At 42.1% G+C, this 26,788-nt stretch overlaps 1 protein-coding gene across 5 annotated transcripts in view; it reads right to left on the reverse strand.

Annotated features, from left to right (window-relative positions):
* Positions 1-26,484, reverse strand: part of COASY (Coenzyme A synthase) — a 747,507-nt gene extending 721,023 nt beyond the window's left edge. Inside the window, exon 1 of one of the 5 annotated variants that reach the window (XM_073608300.1) lies at positions 26,120-26,466. The gene's annotated coding sequence lies outside the window, so the exon portion shown is untranslated. Of the gene's footprint in view, positions 1-26,119 lie in introns of all 5 variants that reach the window. The other 4 variants (XM_073608302.1, XM_073608303.1, XM_073608301.1 and 1 more) reach the window with 4 other exon arrangements.
* Between the last annotated feature and the right edge of the window lie 304 nt (positions 26,485-26,788).

Here is a 26,788-nt window from a genome sequence, read left to right on the forward strand (position 1 = left end):
CCTGTTATACGCGGAGCAAAAGCGGCATGCTCGCATTGTGGCCCAGCATTTCCACTAGTGGGGTAATAAACCAGGACAACTACTAGCGCACTCCCTAAAACAGAGAAAAACCGCCTCTTTCATAGATAAAATTAAAACCCCGTCTGACAATTTAGTATATGAAACATCGGACATAAAGCATTCCAAGTGTTTTACCAGCATTTATACCATGTCCAACATTCGGTGGCAGACCACGATACTAGGACGACCCTAATACGCGAGTATCTATCGCAGGCCAATTTACCCAAACTCCCACCAGACACCTTAGCTACACTAGAGGGGGAGTTTACTACCCCGGAGCTGCGCATTGCATTGAAGGCTATGGCCAATGGCAAAGCACCTGGGCCAGATGGCTTCACAGTTTTATACTACAGATCTTTTGCAGATATACTACTGCTTGGCCTGCTATGCAAATGCAAATTCTGCGGGAGAGACCCTCAGACACGAAACCATTTATGCACATATTACCGTGATACCCAAATCTGGCAAGGACCCAAGAAACTATGGGAGCTACCGTCCCATTTCTCTATTGAACATAGATGCTAAGCTTTATGCAAGGTCAACCCTTACAACCCTTAAAGTGGATGTAAACCCAATGTCATCCTTTCTAAACTACTGCCATAGGGGTTATCTATAAGGATATACATGCCTCCTGCATGTATCTTTACCTGTCAAATGTCTCCCCTCTCTTTGTTATTAGACCCAAAAAACTGCATATTAGTTAGTTAGTAGGTGAGGTTGAAAAAAAGACACAAGTCCATCAAGTCCAACCTATGTGTGTGATTATGTGTCAGTATTGCATTGTATATCCCTGTATGTTGTGGTCATTCAGGTGCTTATCTAATAGTTTCTTGAAGCTATCAATGCTCCCCGCTGAGACCACCGCCTGTGGAAGGGAATTCCACATCCTTGCCGCTCTTACAGTAAAGAACCCTCTACGTAGTTTAAGATTAAACCTCTTTTCTTCTAATTTTAATGAGTGGCCACGAGTCTTGGTAAACTCTCTTCTGCGAAAAAGTTTTATCCCTATTGAGGGGTCACCAGTCCGGTATTTGTAAATTGAAATCATATCCCCTCTCAAGCGTCTCCTCTCCAGAGAGAATAAGTTCAGTGCTCGCAACCTTTCCTCATAACTAAGATCCTCCAGACCCTTTATTAGCTTTGTTGCCCTTCTTTGAACTCGCTCCATTTCCAGTACATCCTTCCTGAGGACTGGTGCCCAGAACTGGACCGCATACTCTAGGTGCGGCCGGACCAGAGTCTTGTAGAGCGGGAGAATTATCGTTTTATCTCTGGAGTTGATCCCCCTTTTAATGCATGCCAATATTCTGTTTGCTTTGTTAGCAGCAGCTTGGCATTGCCTGCCATTGCTGAGCCTATCATCCACTAGGACCCCCAGGTCCTTTTCCATCCTAGATTCCCCCAGAGGTTCTCCCCCCAGCGTATAGAATGCATTCATATTTTTGCCACCCAAATGCATTATTTTACATTTTTCTACATTGAACGTCATTTGCCATGTAGTCGCCCACCCCTATACATATTCTGTGGGTGGGTCTGTTGTCTGGAGCTCGGTGGGTGGAGTCGTGATGTCAGTAGACTCCCCGCCCACCTCTACACTCCCCTTGTCAATATGCATTTTCTCTGTGTATTTCTAACACTGAACTTCTGCTATGAGCTCTAACATCCAGTGAAAAGACAGGAAAGTAACCACATGACTTCAGCATGCCAAATCATGGTGAGGTATGAAACAGCCAATCCTTGCAGAGCTGCTGGAGGAGTGGGGGAGGGAATTTAAAAATGCTGCATGTCTCTTAGGCTAATGCACGAGATGTAAATCACCTGTCACTCACAGCAAGGGGGAGTATGTGACAAAGTTTTTCTCAGTTTGTCAAGAATTGTCTCACTTAACAATAAAAGGGGATTGCTCAGAGATGGATTAACTCTGTGTGGCAAGACTGGGCTCAAATGATAGCAAATTTTATACTCTACAGTATGATAAAAAAAAAAAAAAAAATTTCAGGTTTACATCCACTTTAATCCCGTGTTGGGTCTCCACGGACCAAACGGGCTTTATTCCCGGCAGGGAGGCACGCATGAATTCCCTCCGCACCCTGTCACTAATGGCTTATGCGGGGGGGATCCTCCCAGCCCACCCTTCTACTCTCAACAGACGTAGAAAAAGCGTTTGATAGGGTGGACCGGGAGTATCTCATGGCAACACTATCCCATCTGGGAATTGGTCCCTCCCTCCTTTCCCACATACCCGCCTTATATAATTCCCCTACGGCCCAAATACGTATAAATGGCACTTTAAGCAAACCTTTCACACTCTTTAATGGCACCCGCCAAGGCTGTCCCCTCTCGCCTATTCTTTTTGCCTTATCCCTAGAACCTTTCCCCTGTATTCATGGAATTGCTGTTAGCAATTCTGAACATAAGTATGCAGCTTATGCAGACGATATCTTGTTTTATATACAACCTTTGATCTTTTCCTAACCTCATGTCCGCATTCTCAAAATTCAGTGCCATCTCCAATTTCAAAATGACTAAATCAGAAATACTAAATATCTCGGTACCCGGAAAGACCATAAACCATCTTAAAAAATCCTTCCCATTTAGCTGGCAAAAAAGTAAAATGAAATACTTAGGTATATACCTCACCCCCAAGCTAACTTCTCTATTTCGCAACTCTTTACCCCTCCTCAACGCAATCAGGTCTGATTTACAAAAGGGGTCACAAACAGCATACTCTTGGTTGGGGAGGATCAGTGTTGTGAAGATGAACATACTACCCAGGTTGCTATTCCTGCTCCTGCTATGGAATCCCTGCAGGATTCTTCGCGTTGATCAGAACAGTAATAGGCAGATACGTAAGGAACAGGAAACGTCCTAGATTGGCTAGGGCTCTTCTTGTCAGACCTAAAAGACAGGAAGGCCTGGCTCTACCTAATATTAAGCAATATTTCTTGGCTATAATATTGAGTAGAATTTCTGACTGGAAGTATCATAAAGAGTCTAAAATATGGGTTAGCCTTGAAATTAGGGCTGCAACTAACGATTATTTTCATAATCGATTAGTTGGCCGATTATTGTTTCGATTAATCGATTAATAACCTTAAAAAAAAAAAAGTGTGGTGTATAATTTACTTAATATGTAAAGTTTGAAAAGGCAATTTATTCTTAAATATCTCTGTGCAGTGGTAAATATAAATAACCAACTATATGGTTAGGGAGCAAAATATCTAATCCACTCTGAGAATAACAGACAGAAGAGATATACTGTGTATATACTATTAGAGGAGAGATATACTGTGTATATACTATTAGAGGAGAGATATACTGTGTATATACTATTAGAGGAAAGATATACTGTATATACTATTAGAGGATATATACTATTAAAGGGTGAATCTGGTATAGATCATCAGACTCAGATCAATTTATTTTATTCAAAGAAGAACAAACCATGTCTTCCTTCAAAAAAAAAATGTAATTTTAAGAACATTCGTTCGATTTTTTAATCGTTAGTGGGGTCAAAATCGACGTTCATTTTCAACCACAGTGATGGGAAAATTTGGAAATAGAAAACTTCATGGTGAAAGGAATTTTCAGACAGTGTATGTGGTTTTCGTTCAGAAATGACATTCGTTTTAAAAACAGAATGTTAAAAACAAGTGAAAATTTCAAACATTCTTTCATTCAGCGAATGTACAAAGATTTTTCGTCTGAATATTCTCGTCTGAAAATTGACCATGTGGCCAGCATAAGGCTCTTTACACACCTATGCAGTTTGCTTTTGATCTGTTTCTGCAGTGCTTTTTGCTGTGCGTTTTGATTTTTGCGCACGTGATTTTGCTGCAATTTGCGTTTTAGCATTTTTTTTGGCCAATTTGTTGTTGGGCAGATTAAAAAAAACACAAATTGCTGCAAAAACGCATTACATGCTTTTCTGCAGATTCTCCATTTAAGTATATTGAACCAAAAAGTTTAAAAAAAAAAAAAAGTCCCTGACACTTTCCAAATACGCAGCGGCTGAAAAAAGCATAGGTGTGAACTTGTCCCATAGGAAACCATGTAAATGCACTGTAGTGCGTTTCTGCAAAAACATAGATGTGAACCAGGTCTAAGATGTTTAGTAACATAATGGGGTTAAAAAAAAAAAAAAAAAAAAAAAAAAAAAAAAAAAAAAAAAAAAAAAAGCAGATAATCACTACTGTAAGGGGTTTATTTTTTTACTGTAGAACTGTGAAAGTAATATTTACAGTAGAGATTTGCTCTTTTTGTACTATAAAGGGCTCATTTTAGTTTTTTTTAACCCCATTATGTTACTGGCCGATTAATCGATTATGAAAATAGTAATCAATTAATTTCATAATCGATTAGTTGTCGATTAATCGATTAGTTGTTTCAGCCCTACTTGAAATGTCACTCAGTGGATCAGATCTCTCTACCCAAATTTGGATTCCTAAGAAATACAGAACTTTATCCTCAACTACTTCACCGCTCACGCATTCGACCCTTAAGGTGTGGGACTCATTGTGTAAGACGCATAAAATGGCAATACAACTCCCCTCTCATGCCGCTGACTGGCCACAACTACTTCCCACCTGGAAACATAGACCCTAGACCCTAGCCTGGAATCTGGGTCCTACGCCTCTTCTTCATCAAGTCACTACCCAGTCAGGCATTGTGCCCATGTCTACATTGCTGCCCAGCTCAACAGCTACACCCCTGAATCACTGGAAATACTGCCAACTGACAGCTTTTGTTCACTCTCTCCCGAAACCTCTCCAGACCGCAGCGGATTTAACACCTATAGAATCTGCCTTTTCTGAAGATCAGCCAGTCCAGAGACCTATTTCCCATTTCTATCAGGCTCTACAGACTTTAACCACCACAGGAAATCCTACTTTCCTAGTCAACTGGGAAAAAAGATCTTCACAAAGAGATAGCAGAGGCCCAGAAATCTACTATTCTTCTAATAGCCCACACCTCCTCCACGGCCTCCAAAACGGCGGAGGTAAATTATAAACTGCTGACAAGATGGCACTATACCCCAGCGGTGCTACATAAGACATCCTCACAAGCTTCACCCTTATGTTGGCGGGGATGTGATGAACGAGCTACACACGCCCACATTTGGTGGTATTGCCCACTCATCCGCCCATATTGGCTAACTATCCTGCACTGGGCAAAGGAGATCCAAGGTTTCGAAATCCCCAACCACCCTTGGGTCATATTGCTCCATTGTACAGGCTCACCAGCAGGTGCATACAAAAAATAAATAAATAAATAAATAATCAATAACACACTTGCTCAATGCAGCAAAAGCACTCATTCCACGTTATTGGAAACAATCAACCATACCCTCACTACGCCAATGGCTATTGGAAGTAGACCACACATACTACATGGAAGATCTTACTTATCCCCTCAGGAATAAATCGGATCTGGTGAAGAAAATATGGTCCTGCTGGTTCGCCTTCAAATATACACCCGCATATACAGATATTATATCTCAAAATAAGTGAATGACGTGTTTTATGCTAACCCCATCACTCCCTGGGTCTGGACCGAGGCAGACCCCCAACCCCCCTTCCCTCCTCCTCCCCTTCCCATGCCTACCCCCACCTCTTACCCTCCTTTTCTTCTTCTCGCTCACTTCTCTCCTCCTTACTCTATATACTGTGGATTACACAAAGATCAGATGCCTTTATGAGGGCCCTTGTAGAGAAGTTTTTGATGTCTAAGTCTCATGATGGCAGACAACCTCAGTATATCGGATCACATAACACAATACTTAATATGTATAACAGTCTTTCTTATTCCAATGTCGGCTATGTCATTCACGCTCTATAGCCCAATAGCTGTTATGTATATCTCTCAGTATATGTTCTATGTTCTGTATACTTTGTTTTTTTCCCTTTCTCAATAAAAACAAATTAAACAAAAAAAAAAAAAAAAACTTATGGGGATGTCTTATTGACCCCACATCTCTCCATAAAGAGGACCTGCCACATAGATTTCGATTACAAGGGATGTTTACATTCCTTGTAATAGAAATAAAACTGATAAAAAAAAAATAAATAAAAAAAGAAAAAAAAATTTTAAACGCCCCTGTCCCCGGTAGCTCGCGCTCAGAAGCGAACACACACGTAAGTCCCGTCCACATATGTAAACGCCGCTCAAACCACACATGTGAGGTATCGCCGCGTGCGTTAGAGCGTGTGCAACAATTCTAGCACTAGACCTCCTCTGTAACTCTAAACTGGTAACCTGTAAAAAATTTTAAAGCGTCGCCTATGGAGGTTTTAAGTAATGAAGTTTGGCGCCATTCCATGATTGTGCGCAATTTTTTAAAGCATGACATGTTAGGTATCTATTTACTCAGCGTAACGTCCTCTTTCACATTATACAAAAAAAATTGGGCTAACTTTACTGTTTTGTTATTTTTTCATCAAACTGTTTGTTTGTTTTTCCAAAAAAAAGGCGTTTGAAAAATTATTGCGCAAATACCGTGTGAGATAAAAAGTTGCAATGACCGCCATTTTATTACCTAGGGTGTCTTCTAAAAAAAAAAAAAAATACACATATAATGTTTGGGGGTTCTGATTAATTTTCTAGCAAAAAAAATGATGATTTTTACATGAAGGAGAGAAGTGCCAGAATAGGCCCGGTATTGAAGTGGTTAAATAACATACATATCATACTTACCTCCACTGTGCAGCTTGTTTTGCACAGAGTGGCCCCGAACCTGGTCTTCTGGGGTCCTTTGGCGGCTCTCTCGGCTCCTCCCCACCTCAGATAACCTCAGGGGTTAACTTGCGGGCGCGCTCCAGAGTCCAGCATTTGGCGGCCATAGAGGCCGAATGCAGGACTCGGCCCTGCCCCCTGGGGCTGAGTCATTGGATTTGATTGACAGCAATAACTGCGCTGCTATCAATCTAATCAACAGCCGATAACCCCCTAGCAGACAGATGGCACATCCCCGTGGGACAAGTTCGAGGGTTTAGGTAAGTAAAACGAGGAGGCTGATCACTGACGGGTGTTTTTTTCACCTTGATGCATAAAAACACAAACCTTTACAACCCCTTTAAGGTAAAAAAAAAAAAAAACTTCTGCCTTTACAACCACTTTAAATTTTACAAACTTCACATTCTTAATAGTTAGATTACCTTAAAAATTTAGAGTAGAGTAGAAAAGCATTGGTTAGAGCCCAGTAAACTAAACTAAAGCAATAATCACAAGGTACCTGGGCTTACCTTAGGAAGTACAGCTCTGAGGCTCGGTTCACATTTGTGTGACGTGGGAAACCCTGCGAATCCTGTACAGGTTCCTGCATCGCACCTGAATCGCCGGCGGTTCACACTGCCCTCTGCAAACCGCTGCGGGTGTCAATACAAAGTTAATTACACCCTCAGATTAGTTTGTAGATCGCAGTGTGAACTGTAAAATGGTGCAGAAATTGGATCGCATAGGTGTGAATACCAATGCGATCCAATTCCAATGTGGACCAAAAAAGGGTCCTGCACCATTTTGGTGCAAATGCGATTTCAGACATACAGTTTGTATGGCTGAAATCGCATCATACAGACATCGCTTGTGATCCGCATAGCAATGCGGTGCGAATTATATGCAATGTCTGGCATCGCACTAGTGTGAACTGCCACTGAAAGTAGTGGTGGACCCCAATATATTGGTATGGGCTTACCTTAGTAAGTGCAGCTCTTAAAGTATAGATGGACCCTAATGCTGCCTTGATGTCAGCCCCTCTTGGCAATCAGAGCCTGGAACAGAAAGGCGCAAGAGTGTGGAAAAAAGTAGTGCACATCCTGAGTACCAGGAAGTTTCTCAACATCTGGTTTCCGGAACTGGCCCAATGTCATCTTGGTCCTCCTTGGCCTACCATACAGGTGACCTGCCCAGAGGCATTATACTGTGGTGAAAAATAGGGGAAGAAACTGATGACCATGAGAGCCACTACTGCATTAAAAAAAACACGCCAAAAAATCAGCGTGGTGCTGGAGTTGCCCGTATCAGTTAAGCAGCAAGGTGCAGCACATGTCTTCAGGGAAAAAACCTTCAGGTAAGTAACTTGGCCAGGAACTCAGGCACACTTTTGACCTAATCACGAGCAAGGCCCGACAACCAGAATTATCAGAACCAGGGGAAACAAAACAAACATGATAACGTGTACTCCTGGATGGTCAGAAACACAAAATAACTGAGGGTAAGAGTAAGGAAGGGGCTTTTTAACCTTTCTGGTTTGCGTTTCCTGTTTGAAAGCGGAGCCAATCATCTCTCAAGTAGCTGTTCTGAAAGAGGATTAGAGAAAGTTTTGTTCTGAAGTGGGGCTTTAACCCCTTTTACTGCCACTGCCATGGGAGCAGTGGGTTTTATACACATTCCCGATTGCAGCTGCCCGATCACTTTTGACTCTCTGATGTCTCATTAAAGAGAAACTATCACCAACAAGTGCATCACATCGGGACTTTTTGTCCTCTATGCAATCAAAGGAAAAAGCTTAGCAAAATAAAAAAAATAAATAAATAAAAGGGGTCAAGAATTAAAAACTAAAGTTATGCCGCGTACACACGGTCGGACTTTACGGCAGACTTTGCCCGGCGGACTTTGAGATGTACTTTACGACGGACTTTCTGAATGAACGGACTTGCCTACACACAATCCACCAAAGTCTGTCGAATTCGTACATGATGATGTACGACCAGACTAAAATAAGGAAGTTCATAGCCAGTAGCCAATAGCTGCCCTAGCATGGCTTTTTGTCCGTCGAACTAGCATACAGACGAGTGGACTTTTCGACTGGACTCAAGTTCGATGGATAGATTTAAAACATGTTTCAAATCTAAGTCCGTCCAATTTTTGAGCAAACAAAGTCCGCTGGAGCCCACACACAATCGAATTGTCCGATGAAATCCCATCCGCCGGGCAAAGTCTGCCGTAAAGTCCGCTCGTGTGTACGCGGCATTATACTCAAGCACTTAAAATTCACAACCCCCCCAAGAAAAAAAAAAAAAAGGAAAGAAAAAATTGAGGACACACACACACACTCGCCAGGGGTGCCTAAGCATTAAAATGTCAAGTGCACTACACGTTACATATCCCCGCACACACAAGAGTGAGAGCAATCATTCTATGTTCATTATTCATGGTTACCTTTAAAATTGATGACCTGTAGCTGGTTTTAAAGCATTGCACATGGAGAATATAGGGTGCCAAAATTTGTCACCATTTCACAGGCACATGTTAGGAATCAATTTGGTCGAAGTTCATGTTATATTTTACCCAAAAATTGGTAATACGCGGTGTCTGTGTGCCCTTGAATTAACTTTAGTGTATTTGTTATAGACATTTTGCGTTTCATAAACAGTTGTGCTAATATTGTCTGACATAAAAAGTTGGAGCTACCACTATTTTATTCTCTAGGGTGTCTGCTTTCAGAAGATGTCAAATATTTTGGGAGTTTTATGTAGCACACCGGGCTTAAAAAAACGTCTGTTCTCTCGGGAGTAAAAAACACTTGTATAGAGCATTTTTTGTACAAAGTTTAGACAAGTTTTACATTTTTTCTGCCTCTAATCTCCAAATCAGAAAAGCAAACCAGAAGGGGTTTTTTTTTTCTGCCTCTAAACGTTAAACTCAAAATATGCCTCTTAACGTCCTAATGTACATGGACACATAGGATAACATTGAGCTGCTTCTACAGGCAGAACATGAAACTCCTGTAAAAGCAACTTTTTTTAACCACTTCAGCCCCGGACCATTTGCCTGCCTAAAGACCAGAGGACTTTTTCCAATTTGGCACTGCGTCGCTTTAACTGCTAATTGCACGGTCATGCAATGCTGTACCCAAACGAAATCTGCGTCCTTTTCTTCCCACAAATAGAGCTTTCTTTTGATGGTATTTGATCACCTCTGCGGTTTTTATTTTTTGCGCTATAAATGTAGAAAGACCGAAAATTTTGAAAAAAAATTATATTTTTTACTTTGTGTTATAAAAAAAATCCAATAAACACAATTTTAGTCATACATTTAGGCCAAAATGTATTCGGCCACATGTCTTTGGTAAAAAAAATGTCAATAAGCGTATATTTATTGGTTTGCGCAAAAGTAGCGTCTACAAGCTAGGGTACATTTTCAGGAATTTACACAGCTTTTAGTTTATGACTGCCTATGTCATTTCTTGAGGTGCTAAAATGGCAGGGCAGTACAAAACCTCCCCAAATGACCCCATTTTGGAAAGTAGACACCCCAAGGAAAATTGCTGAGAGGCATGTTGAGCCCATTGAATATTTATTTTTTTGTCCCAAGTGATTGAATAATGACAAAAAAAAAAAAAAATTACAAAAAGTTGTCACTAAATGATATATTGCTCACACAGGCCATGGGCATATGTGGAATTGCACCCCAAAATACATTCAGCTGCTTCTCCTGAGTACAGGGATACCACATGTGTGGGACTTTCTGGGAGCCTAGCCGCGTACGGGGTCCCGAAAACCAATCACCGCCTTCAGGATTTCTAAGGGCGTAAATTTTTGATTTCACTCCTCACTACCTATCACAGTTTTGAAGGCCGTAAAATGTGCAGATGGCACAAACCCCCCCCAAATGACCCCATTTTGGAAAGTAGACACCCCAAGCTATTTGCTGAGAGGCATGTTGAGTCCATGGAATATTTTATATTTTGACACAAGTTGCGGGAAAGTGACAATTTTTTTTTTTTGCACAAAGTTGTCACTAAATGATATATTGCTCACACAGGCCATGGGCATATGTGGAATTGCACCCCAAAATACATTTAGCTGCTTCTCCTGAGTATAGGGATATTACGTGTGGGACTTTTTGGGAGCCTAGCTGCGTACGGGGCCCCGAAAACCAATCATCGCCTTCAGGATTTCTAAGGGTGTAAATTTTTTATTTCACTCTTCACTGCCTATCACAGTTTCGTAGGCCATGGAATGCCCAGGTGGCACAAACCCCCCCCCCCCCCAAATGACCCCATTTTGGAAAGTAGACACCCCAAGCTATTTGCTGAGAGGCATGGTGAGTATTTTGCAGCTCTCATTTGTTTTTGAAAATGAAGAAAGACAAGAAAAAACATTTTTTTTTTCTTTTTTCAATTTTCAAAACTTTGTGACAAAAAGTGAGGTCTGCAAAATACTCACTATACCTCTCAGCAAATAGCTTGGGGTGTCTACTTTCCAAAATGGGGTCATTTGTGGGGGTTTTGTGCCACCTGGGCATTCCATGGCCTCCGAAACTGTAATAGGCAGTGAAGAGTGAAATCAAAAATTTACGCCCTTAGAAAGCCTGAAGGCGGTGCTTGGTTTTCGGGGTCCCGTACGCGGCTAGGCTCCCAAAAAGTCTCACACATGTGGTATCCCCGTACTCAGGAGAAGCAACAGAATGTATTTTGGGGTGTAATTTCACATATTCCCATGGCATGTTTGAGCAATATATCATTTAGTGACAACTTTGTGCAAAAAAAAAAAAAAAAATGGTCTTTTTCCTGCAACTTGTGTCACAATATAAAATATTCCATGGACTCGACATGACTCTCAGCAAATAACTTGGGGTGTCTACTTTCCAAAATGGGGTCATTTGGCGGCGTTTTGAACTGTCCTGGCATTTTATGCACAACATTTAGAAGCTTATGTCACACATCACCCACTCTTCTAACCACTTGAAGACAAAGCCCTTTCTGACACTTTTTGTTTACATGAAAAAATATTTTTTTTTGGCAAGAAAATTACTTTGAACCCCCAAACATTACATATTTTTTAAAGCAAATGCCCTACAGATTAAAATGGTGGGTGTTTCATTTTTTTTTTCACACAGTATTGCGCAGCGATTTTTCAAACGCATTTTTTGGGGGAAAAAAAAAAAAAAAAAAAAAAAAACAAACACACTTTAAAATTTTAATGCACTAAAATACACTATATTGCCCAAATGTTTGATGAAATAAAAAAAGATGATCTTAAGCCGAGTACATGGATACCAAACATGACATGCTTTAAAATTGCGCACAAACGTGCAGTGGCGACAAACTAAATACATTTTTAAAAGCCTTTACAGGTTACCACTTTAGATTTACAGAGGAAGTCTACTGCTAAAATGACTGCCCTCTATCTGACGTTCGCGGTGACACCTTACATGCATGGTGCAATTGCTGTTTACATTTGACGCCAGACCGACGCTTGCGTTCGCGAGAGCAGGGGGGGGACAAGGGTGCTTTTTTTTTTTTTTTTTCTTCTTCTTTATTATTTTTTTGCTTTTTTATCTTATTTTTAAACTGTTCCTTTCATTTTTTTTTTTTTTTTTTTTTTTTTTTTTTTTTTTTATCATTTTTATCTCAGGGAATGTAAATATCCCTATGATAGCAATAGGTAGTGACAGGTACTCTTTTTTGAAAAAATTGGGGTCTATTAGACCCTAGATCTCTCCTCTGCCCTCAAAGCATCTGACCACACCAAGATCGGTGTAATAAAATGCTTTCCCAATTTCCCAATGGCGCTGTTTACATCCGGCGAAATCGAAGTCATGAAAGGCTCGTAGCTTCCGGTTTCTTAGGCCATAGAGATGTCTCTGATCAGCTCTATGGTCAGCTGGCTGAATCATCGGCTGCATTCTCAGGTTCCCTGTTGAGACAGGAGAGCCAGAGAAAAACACGGAAGACGGTGGGGGGGGGGGGGCGCATTCCCTCCCACTGCTTGTAAAAGCAGTCTAGAGGCCAATTAGCCGCTAGGATTGCTTTTACATGAAAGCCGACCGCTGGCTGAAAAGAATGATACCAAGATGATACCTAAACCTGCAGGCATCATTCTGGTATAACCACTCAAAGTCGTGAATGGCGTACCTGAAGACAAAAAAATGGTTAACAATAAAACACGGTAAAGTATAAAAAATTGCATACCTGAAAAGCAAACCTGATAAAACATAATAACAATAAAACATTGCAGAATAGAATACAGTAACCATCCCTCACTACTCTGCAATGCCCTGCCACGCCCCGCAATACCCAGCCATACTCTGCAATACTCGGTGATACCCTGCAATACCCGGCCAAACTCGGCCTCTGAATGTGGCCAGGCTGTGGAAGTCTCACACATGTGGTATCTCCGTACTCAGGAGGAGAAGAAGGAGAATCTATTTTGGGGTGTCATTTTTGGTATGTACATGCTGTGTGTTAGAAATATTGTATAAATGGACAACTTTTTTTTTTTTTTTTTTTTTTTAATAACACAAAGCGTTTTAACCACTTCCCGCCTGCCATCATACCACGTCCTTGACTTTGTGCGGGGATATCTGAATGATGCCTGCAGCTACAGGCATCATTCAGATATCAGCTTTTTCAGCCGGCGATTCCCTACACCATAAGAACGATCATAGTGGCTGTTACACTGCTTGATCGTTCTTACGGGAGGCGAGAGGGGACGTCCCCCCCTCCCGCCTCCCTCCGGTGCTTCTACCAACTCACCGCTACGATTGAAGCCAGGATCGTTTTTTTTTTTTTTTAATTTCAGGCACAGCCTAGAGGTGAGATGTGGGGTCTTATTGACCCCATATCTCACTGTAAAGAGGACCTGTCATGCCATATTCCTATTACAAGGGAGTTTACATTCCTTGTAATAGGAATAAAAGTGATCAAAAAAATATTTTTTGGAAAAAAGTGTCAAACTAAAATAAAGTAAAATGAATAACAAAAAAAAAAAAAAAAAAAATTTTTAAAGCGCCCCTGTCCGTGTGCTCGCATGCAGAAGCGAATGCATACGTAAGTCCCGCCCACATATGAAAACAGTGTTCAAACCACACATGTGAGGTATCGCTGCGATCGGTAGAGTGAGAGCAATAATTTTGGCCCTAGACCTCTTCTGTAACTCAAAATTTGTAACCAGTAAAAAAATTTTAAAGCGTCGCCTATGGGGATTTTTAAGTAGCGAAGTTTGGCGCCATTCCACAAGCGTGTGCAATTTTGAAAGGTGACATGTTGGGTATCCATTTACTCGGCGTAACTTCATCTTTCATATTATGCAAAAACATTGGGCTAACCTTACTGTTTTGTTTTTTTTAAAAGCACAAAACTGTTTTTTTTCCAAAAAAAACGCGTTCGAAAACTGGAGTTAGACTTACCAGTAACTCCTTTTCCAGTGGTCTTCCAGGACAGCCCTTGAGAGATGGAGTCCCTCCCATCGACCCAGGAAACACATTGCCAAATCAGTTCAAAAGGCGGTCCCTCAGGTCCCTGGCCAGTCATTTACCAAGAACCGAAGGATGGAACTGCAAAAAACATAACCATAACAGGTAATAATGTTAGTACATTCACATAATCAAAAAAGGGTGGGATCGTGCTGTCCTGGAAGACCACTGGAAAAGGAGTTACCGGTAAGTCTAACTCCAGTTTTCCCCAGTTGTCTTCCAGGACAGCCCTCGAGAGGATCCCCCAAGTACTCACCAGATTAGGGGGGGGACCACGGCTTGGAGAACTTTTCTCCCAAAAGCCTGATCCTGACTGGACATTAAGTCTAGTCAATAATGCCTTGTAAAGGTGGAAAAGCTTGACCACGTGGCTGCTTTACATATTTGCTCCGGGGTGGCACCAGCTCTTTCTGCCCAGGATGCTGATAATGCCCTTGTGGAGTGGGCTTTAATACCCCCAGGAGGATCTTTGTTTACCGTCTTATAACCCTCTGCTATAGCTAGCCTAATCCACCTAGCTATGGTGACTTTAGAAGCTTTTTGCCCCTTACGTTGTCCGGAAAAAAGAACAAAAATGAATCTGAGATTCTGAATGGATTGGTTACCCTAAGATACTCTAGGATACACCTCCTCACATCTAATAAATGAAAACGCTTTTCTTTCTCGTTTGAAGCCTTCTGACAGAAAGAAGGGAGGACAATATCTTGTGACCTATGGAAATTAGATGCCACCTTTGGTAAGAACCCAGGGTCTGTCTTTAGGATGACTCTGTCTTCCAGAATTTGGAGGAAGGGCTCTCTGACAGAGAGAGCTTGGATTTCACTAACTCTGCGTGCTGAAGTAATTGCTACAAGTAGTACTGTCTTGAAAGTGACCAGTCTTAGAGAGGCCTCTGAGATAGCTTCAAAAGGTGACCCCAAAAAAGCCTTTAGAACGACTGATAGATCCCAGGATGGGGCGATGTTAACCCTAACTGGTTTGCGTCTGGAGATTGCTTTACAGAACCTAGCAATGAAAGGGTCTTTTTGAAACCTTTTCTCTAAGTACATACTTAAGGCCGCTATCTGGACCTTAATAGTACTAGGAGTTAGCCCTTTGTCTATCCCCCTCCTGAAGAAACTGTAAGATATTAGCTGTATCCATGTTTATTGAAATAATGGAAGAGAGGAAAAATCAGAAGCACCACATCCCAGAAAATATATTTGTAGAGAAAAGGGACATTGAGGCCAAGAACCGGCCCCGGGATTTTTAACGGTGCTGGGATAAATAAGTCAGAAAAGGTAGGATAAAAAGATCTTTTATTTAACAATCTTTAAAAAGAGCAGACAAAAAGAAAAACACTAAGATTATGTTTACAAAGCAAATAAGATAATTGATTGATACAGAGGTTAATACCACTTTCTCAACATGTTTCGCTTTCTTAAGCTTCTTCAGGAGACATAGTGTGGCATTAGATCAACTATAAGGTAGAAAAAACAGCAATAAGAATTTTATGTCTGCTGATATATTGCAATCATAATATGTATCCGTTAAGTCAAAAACAAGAAGAAGAAACAATTTCTAAAAAAGTTTTTTGAAAATCTTACATATATAGACCAGTGAAGGGAAATGTATCGTAGAAAAAATATATATACAAGTATGTATAAACAATATAATAAAAAGAAGATGGAAAAAAAATATATATATATTATATATGCGTACACATTTATTCAGCATAACATCACGTCATAAGTTGTTCATTAGTCTTACCCGTGAAAGAGGGAAGATGTATATTAAAAAATGTGTGTAGCTTTGTGCAAAAGGAATATTCATGCCCCCCCAGTCCGCACCTCACTGAAAAGCATGCAGAGAGGGATAAGAAAGATTGCAAAAGTAGATGAAATTCTCTGGAAGGAGAAAAATCAAATATGAGGATGTCATAAAGTCTAATGCATACTTCAAAAATATAAAACTAAGTTGAAATTGGCATTGTGAGAAGATGATATCTAGGATAACAAATTTAAATTAAGTACCTTCAATATGGTAAGTAGAATCAATTCATTAAACACCAAAAATCACATCCAAAAGGTGATGGGAAGCCTGATTGCTGGAAAAATGGTTAAGTGGTTCTTGGATGCAGCAGGATTACAGCCGAGAAATGGGCAGCATACAGGGTTCGAGCACCCACAGCAGAGGTGGGGGACTCGAGTCACATGACTTGACTCGAGTCACCTGTTTGAGGACTTGCGACTTGCTTGACAAAATTAAATAAATGACTCGACTTGACTTTGACTTGTCACTAATGACTTGCGACTTGACTTTGACTTGGGCTAATTGGCTTGCAATGACTTGGCACCACCAGTGCTGTGTCTTGGCCTAGGCAAAAGCCGCCCTCCCCCCCCCCCCCAACAAAAGAAAGCTCCCCCCCGAGTCCCGGCTTCGGGGTAGATCAGTATTTTGACTTAATTTGTGACTTGACCAAAATAAATGACTTGACTTGCTTGACTTCTAGCAGGGACTCGACTTGCTTGCTTTTGGCCACAGTAACTTGGGACTTGCTTGTGACTTGAAGGTTAAGACTTGGGACTTGCTTGTGACTTGCACATGTGTGACTTACTCCCATCACTGACCCACAGAGAAATAGTGGGCAATCAAACCTGAAAAATCGCCTGCAGCCTACCACAAAGAGCCTATAGATATAAAAAAGAAAGTGGACTAGGTTCAAATGCATGATTCAAAACAGTTTGAATAAGGCTAACATAGGGAGATCAAAGAACAAGAGAGAAAAACTTACTTGTAAATGATTAAAGCCAATTGTAACATCAGCAGGAGAGTATCCAGGAACATCTGTCTGCCCAGCGAGTCTGGAGGGAATGACAGAAAATAGCGGGGGAGCCCGCTTCTTAAGCCTCTCCAGCGTGACGGCGTCTGACTCGCCGTCACGCTGCAGACCGGCAAAAGACAACCGCGCATGCGCACGCATCACGGCTTCAGTGCGGAGACAGCGTAAGCGGTGTCAGAAGTCAGTGACTGACCCGCGGCCATCTTTAAAGGTCCGATGCCCAAAATAGGTAGATGTACCCTGTATGCTGCCCATTTCTCGGCTGTAATCCTGCTGCATCCAAGAACCACTTATCAATTTTTTCAGCAATCAGGCTTCCCATCACCTTATGGATGTGATTTTTGGTGTTTAATGAATTGATTCTACTTACCATATTGAAGGTACTTAATTTAAATTTGTTATCCTAGATATCATCTTCTCACAATGCCAATTTCAACTTAGTTTTATATTTTTGAAGTATGCATTAGACTTTATGACATCCTCATATTTGATTTTTTTCCTTCCAGAGAATTTCATCTACTTTTGCAATCTTTCTTATCCCTCTCTGCATGCTTTTCAGTGAGGTGCGGACTGGGGGGGCATGAATATTCCTTTTGCACAAAGCTACACACATTTTTTAATATACTTCTTCCCTCTTTCACGGGTAAGACTAATGAACAACTTATGACGTGATGTTATGCTGAATAAATGTGTACACATATATAATATAATTTTTTTTTTTTTCCATCTTCTTTTCATTATATTGTTTATACATACTTATATATATTTTTTTTCTACGATACACTTCCCTTTACTGGTCTATATATGTAAGATTTTCAAAAAACTTTTTTAGAAATTGTTTCTTGTTTTTGACTTAACGGATACATATTATGATTGCAATATATCAGCAGACATAAAATTCTTATTGCTGTTTTTTCTACCTTATAGTTGATCTAATGCCACACTATGTCTCCTGAAGAAGCTTAAGAAAGCAAAACATGTTGAGAAAGTGGTATTAACCTCTGTATCAATTATCTTACTTGCTTTGTAAACATAATCTTAGTGTTTTTCTTTTTGTCTGCTCTTTTTAAAGATTGTTAAATAAAAGATCTTTTTATCCTACCTTTTCTACCTTATTTATCCCAGCACCGTTAAAAATCCCGGGGCCGGTTCTCGGCCTCAATGTCCCTTTTCTCTACAAATGTATCCATGTTTACTTCACCTCGGCTGTTCAGCCAGCTGTTAAATTTTCTCCATACTTTTCTGTAAATGGCTTGAGAGACAGGTTTTTTACTGTGTAGCAGGGTCTGAATCACTCCACCAGTCAGGCCCTTGCTCCTCAATATTTCCTCCTCAGTAAACACGCTGAGAGGTTCAGCATGCATACTTGTGGATGAAAGAGAGGTCCCCGAGACAGAAGGTCTGGTCTGCAGGGAAGCCTCAGAGGAGGTTGATCTGCCAACTGTAGCAACGTTGTGAACCATGGTCTCTTGGGCCAAAACGGTGCCACTAAGATTAAACACGTTTCCTCCACCAGGAACTTCGCTAAAACCCTCGGGATGAGGTGAAGTGGAGGAAACGCATACGCTAAGCTGAAGGTCCATGGGGTCTGTAAGGCGTCTACTGCCCAGGGCTGATCTCCTGGGTGTAGCGAGCAAAAATTTTGAACTTTTGCATTCTCCTTGTTTGCAAACAGGTCCACTACTTGTTTTCCCCAGTAAGCTATGTAATTGAACACTTCCGGGTGTAGAGACCATTCTTGATTCGACACTCGTTGTCGACTCAAGAAATCGGCAGTGTTGTTGAGCTCCCCTTTCAGGTGAACTGCAGAGATGGATGCCAGATTGGATTCTGCCCACTGAAACATGCGACTGGCCACCAGCATTAGTCGATGACTTCTAGTGCCCCCTTGCTTGTTTATATAAGCTACAGCCGTCATATTGTCTGAATGGACCTGTAGATGATGACCTTGTAATGTCTTCTGAAAGAATAACAGAGCCCTGATGACCACTGTTAGCTCCTTCCAATTGGACGAGAGGAGCTTCTCCTCGGACGTCCACCTGCCTTGTGCCCAGTCTGAGTTGAGGTGGGCCCCCCAGCCCCAGCTGCTCGCATCCGTAGTTAGTATGGATGTGACAGGGGAGATCCAGAGAACGCCTTTGTTCAAATTCTCTGACTCTTTCCACCACCAGAGGGAGCGCTTTACTCTGGCGGGGATTTAAATCTCTTCTTCCAGATCCCTGTCTTTTAATTGTTCCAACAGAAACCTCTGAAGGTCTCTTTGATGGAACCTGGCCCATTGTACAGCTGGAATGGCTGCTGTCATCAGTCCTAAGACCGACATCACCTCCCTCACTGTACACTTGGCGCTGCTTTGAAGAAAAGACATTCTCTGGTGCAGATTCAATATCTTCTCTTCCGGCAGGACTATCTTCTGCTCTACTGACAGGATCCTGTACCCCAAGTACAAAATTTCCTGTGTTGGGGTAGTCTTGGACTTTTCCAGACTGATTATCCACCCCAACTGTCTCAGGCTGAGCTGTGTCAACTCTAGGTCCCGACGAAGTTGCTTCTCCGAATGGGCCGTGAGGAGCAAGTCGTCTAGATATGGAATAATCGTGACTGACTGTAGTCTTAACGGAACTAATGCCTCCCCGAGAACCTTGGTAAAGATTCTCGGGGAGGACAACCGTCCGAAAGGAAGTGTTCTGCACTGAAAATGATAAATTTTGGTGTCTATCTGGATCGCCATCCGAAGAAATTTCTGGCATTCCTTCCTTATTGGGATATGCAGATAGGCGTCCCTTAAATCCAGGGTAGCCATGAACACCTCTTTTTGGAGAAGATTCCTTATCTAGATGCACTCCATCCGGAATTTTTTCGGATGGAGCGGTTCAGAGGTCGGAGGTTCATGATTAGTCTGAACTTCCCGGACGGCTTTTTTACCACAAAAATGTGCGAGTAAAAACCGTCCCCCTGTTCCTGAATAGGGACTGGTGTCAATACCTCTTGATCCACCATTTCCCCTATTAACAGAGGTAAGGCCTTGGCCTTTTCTGAGTGTCTTGGAAGCTTTGTCACAAGAAACTGAGGGTGGATCGCTGTGAAATTCCAGCGCATACCCTCCTTTTATAATGTTTAAGACAAACTCGTTTGAGGTTATCTTTTCCCACTGTGGGAGAAAATTCACTAACCTTCCTCCCACCGGGACCCTGATGTCACTGGGGTTTAGGGTTTGAATTGGGGCGGTTAAAAATTATGCCCACTTTCCCTTTTTGTCCTGTCCAATGCTTTTTGGGTTTGAACTCCTTCTCTGACTTGGAGGGTTCCTTTGAGGGACGAAAAAAATTTTCTTTGAAAATGTTTCTTTTTAATGGGAAAGGTTTTCTTTTTATCCGTCGTTCTTTCCAAGGCGGTATCTAGTTCAGGCCCGAAGACTAAGTCTCCTGTAAAGGGGACACTGCACAGGCGTGTTTTAGACGCCGTGTCTCCCCCCCAAGTTTTCATCCAGACTGACCTCCTGGCTGCGACAGAAAGCGCCGCTGTTTTAGCCGTAAATTTTATGGCATCAGTGGAAGCATCAGAGATGAAACTTGTCGCCTTAAAAAGCATAGGGAAGGTTTTCAGGAGCTCCCCCCTAGGCGTGCCTGCCTTTAGATGTTCTTCTAGTTGGGCTAACCAGAACTCCAGATTCCTGGCAACACAAGAAGTGGCCAGAGCTGGTTTTAAACCTGCCATAGAAGCATCCCAGGCCCTCTTTAAGACTATGTCTGTTTTCCTGTCCATTGGGTCCTTTAAATGACCCATATCCTCAAAAGCGAGGTCCGACTGTTTTGAGACTTTGGACAGAGGGGCGTTTAGCTTAGGATTTTTATTCCAGACCGCCTCTGGGCTCTCATCAAAGGGGAATCTCCTTTTAAAGGGAATTTGGGAAGAAGACCTTTTTATCTGGCTCGGCCCACTCCTTGCGGACAAAGTCAGAAAGCACATTATGTATAGGAAATACCTTAGCTTTCTTTTTCCCCAGAGCCTCATACATTTTATCATGTCTGGTCAATTAAGTTTCTTCCTCATCAATTTCCAGCGTATCATAAATAGCGCTCAACAGCTCGTCTACTTCCTCAAGAGACAGCTTGTATTTTGCTGCTTTGTTAGCTACAGCCTGATCCTCATCTAGATCCGAGTCTGCGTCAGAGGATTCAGGGCTAACTAACACGGGGCTATGCTCCCTGACCGTACGGTCAGGACTCCCCAGAACTGGGTGTTGTAAGGCATGGTGAGGAGGGAATCGAAGCTGCTTTACTGGTGGAAGCAGATGTGCCTACATCTGCAATTAACTCGTGGAGAGATTTAAAGGTTGATGCCATCTCATCCTTAAAGGAGCCTAGGAATTTCGCCAAGGGAGAGTCTGCCTCTGTTTTAAGTAAGCCTGCAATACACTGCTTGCATAAGGCTTTGTTAGAGCCTGAGGACAACTTGTTTCCACAATTAGGGCACTTTTTGCGGCCTGACTTGTCTTCCCTTGGGGTCTCCTTAGCCTGCAATAAGAATAAACGATCTTCAGCATTAAAACCCCTCCAAACTTTTAGTAGAAACACCCGTGCTGCCACCACTGCTGCATAAACCCGGGACTGTGAGAAAACCATCACCAAGGGGTACTACCAATCCCAGCCTTACAACAAAACCCCAGAATAAACACAGTAAGGGCTTGCCCAGCAGCCTACCTGTGTTTGGCTGGTGCCTGCATCCACCGGAGTGTCCTGGGGATTAGCCTCCATGGTCCCCCTCTCGAGCTCCGGATCCCGCCGCTAGTCCGGTATGGCTGGACGCTGGTCGGGATTTGTAGGCCCAGCGTGGGCTTTTTCCCCCTCCTCTTTGTGCCTTCAGAGACCCAGAACCGGAAGTCTCTGCACACAGCGATGACGCAGTTCCGCCGGAAATGACGCTCGGCGTCTCCGACCCCCACCGCCCTTACAGCGTGGAGCTGAGATGGAAGAAACCATCTACACAGCTCCTGGGGGGAACAGGCATCACCCTGCCACTGGCCACCTCGGCACCGGAAAGAGGGGGGGTAACGGGTCTGCTCCTGTCAGCCGGACGATACCCGAGCCCAGAAGAAAGAAATCGGACTAATCTGGAGCTGCTGGATAGGACCCGGTCCCCCTGTGCAGCTCCGCTCCCCTCAGGCAGCCCCTGAAAGATAGAGTCCTTCTGCCTGGTTCCTGGCAACATGTTCCTCCGAAGGAGGAAACACAAATGACTGGCCAGGGACCTGAGGGACCGCCTTTTGAACTGATTTGGCAATGTGTTTGCTGGGTTGATGGGAGGGACTCCATCTCTCAAGGGCTGTCCTGGAAGACAACTGGGGAAAAATTGCTGCGCAAATATCGTGCGAGATCAAAAGTTGCAATGACCGCTATTGTATTTTCTAGGGTCTTTGCTAAAAAAACATATATAATGTTTTGGGGTTCTATGTAATTTTATAGCAAATAAATGATGATTTTTAAATGTAGGAGATAAATGTCAGAATTGGCCTGGGTGCTCCAGAACGCCTGGAGGTGCTCCCCTGCATGTTGGGCCTCTGTATGTGGCCACGCTGTGTAAAAGTCCCACACATGTGGTATCGCCATACTCGGGAGTAATAGCAGAATGTGTTTTGGGGTGTAATTTGTGGTATGCATATGCTGTGTGTGAGAAATAACCTGCTAATATGACAAGTTTGTGAAAAAAAAAAAAAAAAAAAAAAAAAACTTGATTTTGCAAAGAATTGTGGGAAAAAATGACAACTTCAAAAAACTCACCATGCATCTTTCTAAATACCTTGGAATGTCTTCTTTCCAAAAAGGGGTCATTTGGGGGGTATTTGTACTTTTCTGGCATGTTAGGGTCTCAAGAAATGAGATAGGCCGTCAGTAATTCAGGTGTGATCAATTTTCAGATATTAGCACCATAGCTTTTGGACTCTATAACTTTCACAAAGACCAAATAATATCCACTGTAGCGGTATAAATTTTGGCCAAAATATATGAAGAAAAATTACTAATTTGCAAAATTTTATAACAGAAATGAAGAAAAATGCATTTTTTTAACAGATTTTTCGGTCTTTTTTCTTTTATAGCGCAAAAAATAAAGAACCTAGCGGTGATTAAATACCACCAAAAGAAAGCTCTATTTGTGTGAAAAAAAGGACAAAAATTTCATATAGCTATAGTGTTGCATGACTGAGTAATTGTCATTCAAAATGTGAGAGCACCAAAAGCTGAAAATTGGTCTGGCTATTAAGGGGGTTTAAGTGCCCAGTGGTCACTAAAATATATATATATATATATATATATATATATATATATATATATATATATATATATATATATATATATATATATATATATATATATATATATATATATATATATATTTTAAACCAGGATTTTATTAGGATTATATCAATGTTATGTGATTTATGTTTGAGATTATTTCCACATCACTTACCTTCTATTAGTAGTATCACTTTCATTTTTGCCTCATACACCTTTTCTCACACAGCGCAAACACCACCATTTATTCATTTACCATTTCTTTCTGTTTGGATCAGATCCACAGGTGTTTGCAGCAGTGCCCCCTAGCTTAATTTAATAGACAGCGTGGGAGTCATCTATTTACACACCAAGGAGAATGCTTCTCCAACGTGGATACTTGATGTGGGGAGGAGCCACTAGTGCAACTGAGGGACCCCAGAAGAGGATGGGGACCACTCTGTGCAAAACAAACTGCACAGTGGAGGCATGTATGACATTTTTTTAACTACTTGCCGACCGCCGCATGCCGATATACGCCGGCACAATGGCAGCGGTGGGCAAATGGGTGTACCTTTAATTTGCGGGGCTAGTGGGCGCGCCCACCGCGTCTGTGCCCGCAGACTCGATGTCTGCCAGGGGGCCAGCGATCGTGTCACGGAGCGGAAGAACGGGGAGATGCCAATGTAAACAAGGCATTTCCACATTCAGCCTAGTGACATGACAGGGATCTACTGCTCCCTTTCATCGGGAGCAGTGATCGCTGTCATGTCAGTGGTAGCTAGGGGTGCAATGGATCAAAAAAACTCACAGTTCGGATCGTTCCTCAGATCAGGTGTCACGGTTCAGATCATTTTCGGATCAACAAAAAAAAATCTCCCCCACTGTAATAATATCCACAATCTGCCCCACTGTAATAATATCCACAATCTGCCCCACTGTAATAATATATTAGCAGGGTATGGCAGGGTATTGGCAGAGTATTGGCACTGCTGCCATCTGATCTCTCCCCTCCATTGTACAGATCAGTACACAGAGGGGAGAGGAACCGGCGTCATGACGACTCTGGTTTGTTTACAAGCGATCGCTTCTTCGTTTGACGGAGCGATCACGTGGTAAACGGTCGCCGGGTGTACCAAGATGGCCGCCACTCCGGAGCTAGGCCGAAGCCGCGGCCTTTCCTAAGTGTGCCGATCCGAACAGGTTGAACCATTCGGATCTCGGACGATCCGTTGCACCCCTAGTGGTAGCCCACACCCCCCCCCCCGTTAGAATCACTTCCTAGGACACATGTAACCCCTTGATCGCCCCCTAGTGTTTAACCCCTTCCCTGCCAGTGTCATTTACACAGTAGACAGTGCATTTTTATAGCACTGATCGCTGTATAGATGACAACGGTCCCAAAATGGTGTCAAAAGTGTCCGATGTGTCAGCCATAATGTCGCAGTCACGATAAACGAAAAAAAAGTTGCAGATCGCCGCCGTTACTAATAAAAAAAAAAAAATTATAATAAAAATGCCATAAATCTATCCCCTATTATGTAGACGCTATAACTTTTGCGCAAACCAATCAATATACGCTTATTGCGATTTTTTTTTTACCAAAAATATGTATTAGAATACATATCGACCTAAACTGAGGAAAAAAAGTTTTGTTTTTTTTTTTTTATATATATTTTTTGGGGATATTATAGCAAAAAAATTGTTTTTTTTCAAAAATTTGTTTATAGCGCAAAAAATAAAAACCAAATACCACTAAAAGAAAGCTCTATTTGTGGGAAAAAAATAGGACGTCAATTTTGTTTTGGTGTGACGTCGCACGACCGCGTAGTTGTCAGTTAAAGTGACGCAGTGCCGAATGGCAAAAAGTGCTTTGGTCAGGAAGGGGGTAAATCCTTCCGAGGCTGAAGTGGTTAAATAACAGAGACAGGGTTTAAACCCCATTTAAGCCAGTGTGCATGGAGCTTAAAATTATTGTAAAAGCATGTAAACAAGAATGCAAAACCAGCTCTGGCAGTAAAAGCTGAAATCCAGGTCTGGAGTTTACTGGTCTAGTATATTCCATACAGTTGGAAATCAATGTAGTAACCACTGCTACTACAGTGGTTGCTGGTAGCCTTCCAGCTCCCATGCTGAGCAGCTGCATAATAACCACAGAGCCCTGTTTCGCAATTCATTCAGCAACACATTGCATGTCCTCAGTTCATGCAAAGCGTTCTCTGATTGGACCTGTAATGTCACCTCCATGCCTCTCCAGCTCATCCAGAGGATGCTTTGCGTTTGTTGCCAAAAATACAAGGAACGCTTTAAGGCTCGATTCACACCTATGCATTTTTAGTGCTTTTTGCATTTTGCAGATTTGCACTACAGTCCATTTAACATGGTTTCCTATGGAACACGTTCTGTAGTGCAAATATGCAAAATGCAAAAAGCACTAAAAATGCATAGGTGTGAATCCAGCCTAAATGGCAGCTGCGCAAAGCAGGCGACCCCCTATGGTTACTATGCAGCAGGGCATCAGCCGACCCAAAAGACTGTAACAATTGCTGTAGTAGCAGCAATTACCACAGTTGTTCGCCACATTCACAGCGTTCCCCCACATGTATGAAAGCTGTATACATTCATTGGTCCATACCTGGCATTCAACATTAAAGTCTATCTAAAGTCATTTAGTATAGGAGATACACAAAGATTGTTCCAAATGCTATCACACCTATAAATAGGCCCAGTGGAATGTGAACACAAATAAATACATGTAGCCAATAATTACCTCTGGTACCAGTTTATCCCGCCAACAGCTCCAATCAGAGAGACGGACAAAGTGCCCCTCTCCTTACCGAACCACTTCCCTTCTGCTCAGTGCTCACATGCGCCACGGATTTCAGTCAGAAAGCGCATGCCCGTACATAATAGAGCCCGCGTACTCTGGAACGTTCCGTCCGTCTAAAATCGCCCATTTTCTGGAGGACATTGCTTCAAAGATATGAGAACTTTAGGCTACAAAACAATGGCAGCTTTAAAAGCAAATGTTCTCTTTCTAGAGGTGCTGGTTTTCACAAACCTTTACAGAAAGCAGTTGCCAGAGTTATGGTTGGCAGCTCTAACGTGGAGTATCAGTTTAAATCTGATAAGATTTTTCTTGAAGCTTAAGATTAGTATAATTGGTTCGGGCGCTGCTTCCCCAAATTAACCTGTTTTACCGTGCTACCGTACCGTGTTACGTGTGCACACAACATAGCTACCGCTAGGTGGCAGCGTCGCAATACGAATGATCCTTTAGAACTGTTTATTGAGAAATTCGCCATAAAAAAATAAATTAGGTGTTATCTTATTATACGTAAATATATATATACGTAAATTATGATGCTGAAGTTGCCTCCTTATTAGGCCAGCTTCTTACTTGAATGCAGAATTTGGCTCCTAATTCGGCCAGCTTCTT

This window comes from Aquarana catesbeiana, linkage group LG12, assembly GCF_042186555.1.
Source record: "Aquarana catesbeiana isolate 2022-GZ linkage group LG12, ASM4218655v1, whole genome shotgun sequence".
Taxonomy (NCBI): domain Eukaryota; kingdom Metazoa; phylum Chordata; class Amphibia; order Anura; family Ranidae; genus Aquarana; species Aquarana catesbeiana.